Source organism: Colobus angolensis, unplaced genomic scaffold (assembly GCF_000951035.1).
Source record: "Colobus angolensis palliatus isolate OR3802 unplaced genomic scaffold, Cang.pa_1.0 Scaffold233, whole genome shotgun sequence".
Classification (NCBI taxonomy): domain Eukaryota; kingdom Metazoa; phylum Chordata; class Mammalia; order Primates; family Cercopithecidae; genus Colobus; species Colobus angolensis.
The window spans coordinates 2,075,948-2,082,673 of record NW_012115522.1 but is presented as its reverse complement, the minus strand read 5'-3'; positions in this window follow the sequence as shown (position 1 = coordinate 2,082,673).

Below are 6,726 nucleotides of genomic sequence, written 5' to 3'. Positions count from 1 at the left end.
TACAGGCGCCCGCCACCTCGCCCGGCTAGTTTTTTGTATTTTTTTTTAGTAGAGACAGGGTTTCACCATGTTAGTCAGGATGGTCTCGATCTCCTGACCTCGTGATCCGCCCATCTCGGCCTCCCAAAGTGCTGGGATTACAGGCTTGAGCCACCGTGCCCGGCCAAGTGTTACAGTTCTTAAAGATGGTGTGTCTGGAGTTGTTTGTTCCTCCTAGTGGGTTGATGGTCTCTCTGACTTCAGGAATGAAGCCTCAGACCCTCGCAATGAGTGTTACAGCTCATAAAGGTGGTGTGTCCAGAATTGTTTGTTCCTCCCGGTGGGTTCATGGTCTTGCTGACTTCAGGAATAAAGCCACAGACCCTTGCGGTGAGTGTTACAGCTCATAACGGTAGTGTGGACCCAAAGAGTGAGGAGCAGCAAGATTTATTGTGATGAGCGAAAGAACAAAGCTTCCACAGCGTGAAAGGGGACCTGAGTGGGTTGCTGCTGCTGGTTGGGGTGGCCAGTTTTTATTCCCTTATTTGGCCCTGCCCATATCCTGCTGATTGGTCCATTTTACAGAGCGCTGATTGATCCATTTTACAGAGTGCTGATTGGTCCATTTTTACAGAGTGCTGATTGGTGCATTTACAAACCTTTAGCTAGACATGGAGTGCTGATTGGTGTGTTTACAATCCTTTAGCTAGACAGAGAAGTTCTCCAAGTCCCTACCCAATCCAGAAGCCCAGCCAGCTTCACCTCTCATTCTCTCCTCTAAATAGGATACCCCAACTGCTGCGGGGAATTGGGCGATGACCACTCTAGCTACTTCCTGCTGGATAGGGATGAAGAAGGGGCCCTGCAGCTGCAGTATATAGTGTCCTCCAGAGGGGAACTCTTTAGGCCAGTGAAAGGGCCAGTGGGTTGGTTCAGGGGTTCTCAGTAGAAGTTGTTAGTTGAGCTCATTTTGGGTTCCATTTGTAAGACCATCTGTAGCTTGATGGCCTCAGTTCTAGAGGAAGCAAATTTGACAAGGAGGTTAAAAATACGGGGCCCAAAGGTGATTAATAGCAAGATGGCTGCCACGGGACCTAGAAAGGGGAGCCCAGTTCTAAGGCTCGGGTAAGTGCCACTAGTTCTGCTAACTGGGTGCTGGTCCCTGAGGGAAGAGGCTTACTTTCAAGTATGGTTACATCACTAACTATGGCATAACCTGCCCTTCATATCCCATTCTCCACAAATGAACGTCCATCAGTATATAGGTTAAGGTCAGGATTAGCTAAGGGGACTTCTAAGAGATCATCTTGGGCAGCATAAGTCTGGACTATAATTTGTTGGTAGTCATGCTTGATTGGTTCCCCATCCTCTGGGAGAAAAGTGGCAGGGTTGAGGGCCACACACGTACACATTTGAAGCACTGGTCCCTCGAGGAGTAGTGCCTGGTATCTAAGTAGGCAGTTGTCTGATACCCATAAACTTCCTTTGGCACCTAGTATGCCAGTTACATCATGAGTTGTCCAGACAGTGAGATCCTTTCCTTATATTATTTTGATAGCCTCTGACGCTAAGATGGCCACCACTGCAACTACCTGTAAACAGTGAGGTCAGCCTTTTGCTACTACATCAATTTTCTTATTTAGGTATGCCACTGGTCGTGCTGTTGTCCCACGAGTCTGAGTAAGTACTTCAAGAGCTATCCCTGCTCTCTCTGTGATGTATAAAGAGAAGTTTTGTCCTGTGGGAAGGCTTAAAGCTGGAGCTTGTACTAGGGCCTGCTTTAAAGTTTTGAAGGCTGTTTCTGTCCCTGGTTCCCATTCTACTAGATGAGTATTTGCCTCCTGGGTCTCTTTGATTAGAGCATAGAGTGGTCTGGCCATCTCACTGTATCCAGGGACCCATAGTTGGCAAAAGCTGATGATTCCAAGGAACCCCTGCAATTGTTTTAATGTCTTAGGGAAAGGATAAGCCAGTATAAGCTATATTTGTTCCTTGCTGAGGGCCCTGGTCCCTCTGGCTAAAATTAGGCCTAGATATTTGCTGCAGGGAAAGCTGGGCCTTTGACCTAGATGCCTTGTACCCTTGACTAACTAGAAAGTTCAAGAGATCTAGAGTAGCCTGCTGGCATGAGGCTTCTGAATTGGTAGCCAAAAGTAAATCATCCACATACTAAAGGACCAGGGTGTCTGGACTTGAGAAATGGCCTAGATCTTGGGCCAGTACCTGACCAAATAGCTGAGGGATATCCCTAAATCCGTGGGGCAAGACTGTCCATATAAGTTGGGATGTGTGGTCTGTGGGATCCTCAAAGGCAAAGAGAAACTGGGAGTCAGAGTGCAGGGTAATACAGAAGAAGGCATCCTTGAGGTACAGAACAGTGAAACATTCTGCTTCCTCTGGCATTTGAGAGAGCAGTGTATAGGGGTTGGATACAACTAGATATAGAGGAATTACTGCCTCTTTGATGAGTCTGAGATCTTGCACTAGTCTCCACTGACCATTCGGTTTTTGTACTCTTAGAATTGGGGTGTTGCAGGGACTACTGCATTTCCTTACTAAGTCTTGAGCTTGCAAATGTTTAACAATATCCTGTAATCCTTTATGAGCTTCAGACCTTAAGGGATATTGCCTTTGATAAGGAAAAGTGGTGGGGCCTTTTAGCCTGATTTGGACTGGGTGGGCAATTTTTGCCCTTCCAAATTGTCCTTCCAATGCCCGCACTTCGGGGATGATTACCTCCTCAAGTAGGGTACAACAAATGGGTAACTCATTCCCCATATTCATGTAGATAATAGCTCCAGCTTTGGCTAATATATCCCTCCCTAATAAGGTGTGAGACTTTCAGGCATAACAAGAAAGGCATGTGAAAAAGAGCAAAGTCTCCCAATTACAACTAAAGAGGTGGGAGAAATACCTGGTTACAGGCTGTCCCAGGATTCCTCAGATGGTAACGGACCTTGAGGACAGTCATCCGGGACAGGATTAACGCTGAGAAGGCTGTGCTGGTGTCCAGGAGGAAGTCAGTTTCCTGGCCCTCAATGGTTAAATATACTAGGGGCTCAGTGAGGGTGATGGCATGAGCTGGCGCTTGCCCTGGGCATCATCAGTCCTGTTGTTGGATCATCTGGTAGGGGGCTTCTGGTCCAGAGAACCTTTGCCCTCTGGGGCTGTGTGCCTTCCAGTGATTGCCCCGGCATAGCAGACATGGATGAGAGGGTGGCTTGTTTCTCATTGGACAATCTTTTTTAAGGGTCCTTGCAAACCACACTGGTAACAAGCCCCACCAGGTGATTGGCCTGCTCCATTTTCTGTCCTCTCTGGACCACCAAGATTTGTTTGTCTGAGGGCCATGGCTAAGGCCGAGGCCTTTCTCTGATCTCACTTTTCCTTTTGGGCCTGTTCCTCTTGGTCCCTATTATAGAACACTGAGGTTGCCGGGTTTAGTAATGCCTCCAGATTTTGTTCAAGGCCCAGGGCTCACTTTTGGAGCTTTCTTCTGATATCTGTGGCTGGTTGGGTAATAAACTTATCTTTTAGCATCAATTGACCCTCTAGTGAGTCAGGTGACAGGGGAGTATATTTTCTTAAGGCCTCCCATAGCCGCTCAAGGAAGGCAGGATTTTCTTCCTTTCCCTCAGTTATGGTGGACATCATTGAATAATTCATGGGCTTTTTCCTAATTCCCCCTAGTTCTTCTAGAACACAGGTCAATAGATGTTTATGACTCCAGTCCCCGTGATCTGAGTTGAGGTCCCAGTGGGGATCCATACTGGGGATGGCTTGCTGACTGGTAGGGAATTTGTCCCTTTCTTCAGCTGTCATTCTATCATTTACTTGACTAAATTACCAGATAATCTCCAAACTCTCGGGCTGCAGCAAAAGCTGCATTCTTTTCATTAAAGGCCAGGGTTTGATCTAACAATAGCATGACATCTCTCCAAGTGAGATCAAAGGTTTGCCCTAGACCTTGTAGGACATCTATATACCTATCAGGATCATCTGAAAACTTCCCCAGATCTACCTTGATCTGCTTTAAATCAGAGAGGGAGAAGGGGACATGTACCTGGGTTGGGCTAAATTCCCCTCCCCCTACAGCTTGAAGGGGACATAACCAATAGCCCAGGGATTTTTGTGGTCCCTTGGAGCTTTCTTTGCTTGTTTCCTTCTGGTTGGGGGAAATTGGAGGAAGCCTTTTCTTTTTTTTTTTTTTTTTGAGACAGAGTCTTGCTCTGTCGCCCAGGCTGGAGTGCAGTGGTGTGATCTTGGCTCATTGCAACCTCTTCCTCTCAGGTTCATGCCATTCTCCTGCCTCAGCCTCCTGAGCAGCTGAGACTACAGGCACCTGCCACCATGCCCAGCTAATTTTTTGTATTTTTAGTAGAGACAGGGTCTCACCATGTTAGCCAGGATGGTCTCAATCTGCTGACCTAGTGATCTGCCTGCCTCAGCCTCCCAAAGTGCTGGGATTACAGGTGCAAGCCACTGTGCTCGGCCTGGAGGAGGTTTATTAATAGGAAGGGGAGCTATAAGGAAGCTAGGATATGGGGGTAAGCTGAGAGGTCCTCCTGTAGGATATAAATTGCAAGCTTTGCATAGTTGTGTATTCTCCTTCAATGAAAATAAAGCTTGGACATAAGGTATTTCACTCCATTTGCCTTCCCTCTTACAGAAAAGGTCAAGCTGCAGGATAGTACTGTAATTTATACTTCCCTCAGGTGGCCATTTTCCCCATCAGAGAGAGAATATTGGGGTCAAGCCATAGTGCAGAAAAAAATGAACCACTTCTTTTTTAGGATTTGTGGGTCGAATTGGTCCCAATGGCTTAGGATCATTTCAAGGGTGAGCCTGTTGATGCCTGAGTGTTTCCCATCTGAAAGACAAAACCACCCATGGTTTTGGTTTGTTTCTCCCCCTGCCCAAGAACCCACAACAGTCTCTGGATCCTGCTGATCAGAATAGTTGCACTCACCGATGCAGCAGCAGAAACAACCCCTGCCCAAGAACCCACAATGGTCCCTGGACCCTGCTGATAGGAATAGTTGTGCTCACTGGTGCAGCAGCAGAAACACCTCTTGCCCAAGAACCCACAACGGTCCCTGGACCCTGATGATCAGAACAGTTGTGCTCACTGACGCAGCAGCAGAAACACTAATTTTCCTCCTAGACCACAAGGAGGACCGAGGAAGGTCAGGTTTAGTGGCCCTTACCAACACATTCTCAAAAACCTTTTAGAGTCCTAAGTGTTCTCCTGTTAGTATTGGGACCCTACCACTGTCCTATAAAGATGTTATGCCCCAAAAATGAAGTGGAGGGCCATATCCTGAGGGAGGGAAGGGATCTCCAGGGATGGAAGAGTGATGCCTTTTGTCCTCATTTGAATAGGAAGGATACCATTTCTGAGGCTCCCCATATCCTAGCTTCAGGAATAGCTTTTGTTAGGCCTGCTAGTCTGAGGAGGGATCCTAAAATTCCAGATAGTCCCCCACCCTGATGGGGCTTTGGGCAAAAATTATGTCTTTCTGATTGGTGAGCCTGGGTGCTTAAAGAAGGTAACAGAGTCCTGAAGTTTATACTAGAAACCATTCTTATAGGAGGAACTAGAAAAGCACCAGAGACAGGGAGTGAATTTTAGAAGCAAGACTAGCTTTGGAGAAGAGTGGTGAGAGGAAGTTTGACAGGCATTAGGACCCAGGAGGCAAGGGTCAGGATAGATAGGATAGATGCGCGAGTCTCGCTTGTCCAACATGACTTTGAGAGTTCTGCTCATGGCTGCAGGGTCAACCAACTTGTTGTCGGGACCCAGAGCTGAATGGCTTTCCTCTCTGTCGACCCTTGGCTCAGCCTAGAAGTACAGGAAAAGCAGAAGCTGGTTCCAGGCAAACCAACACTCCCAACTTTGAAGAGTCAGGGGTTGTTAGAGAGCTCTTTCCCAGAAAGCCTGACACCCATATCTTTAGTCCGGAGGCTGTGCTAGTCGCTTTTAACTGGCCAACAGGTGCCCGGTATTTAGCCCCCAAATTCTAAGGAAAAATAGGACAGAATAGCAAGCGAAAGGGGTCCGATGGTACTCACTGCTTGGTGAGTGTCCCTTCATGGTGGGCAAATTGTGTCTGGAATTGATTACTTCCGGTGAGTTCTTGGTCTCGCTGACTTCAAGAATGAAGCCATGGACTGTCTCAGTGAGTGTTACAGTTCTTGAAGATGGTGTGTCTGGAGTTATTTGTTCCTCCCAGTGGGTTCGTGGTCTCACTGACTTCAGGAATGAAGCCGCAGACCCTCGCGGTGAGTGTTACAGCTCATAAAGGTGGTGCGTCCGGAGTTGTTTGTTCCTCCCGATGGGTTTGTGGTCTTGCTGACTTCAGGAATGAAGCCACAGACCTTCACAGTGAGTGTTACAGCTCATAATGGTAGCGTGGACCCAAAGAGTGAGCAGCCGCAAGATTTACTGTGACGAGCAAAAGAACAAAGCTGCCACAGCGTGGAAGAGGACCGAGGTGGGTTACTGCTGCTGGTTTGGGTGGCCAGCTTTTTATTCCCTTATTTGGCCCTGCCCACGTCCTACTGATTGGTCCATTTTACAGAGCGCTGATTGGTCCATTTTACAGAGTGCTGACTGGTGCATTTTTACATAGTGCTGATTGGTGTGTTTACAAACCTTTAGCTAGACACAGAGCTCTGATTGGTGCATTTTTACAGAGTGCTCATTGGTGTGTTTACAAACCTTTAGCTAGACACAGAGCACTGATT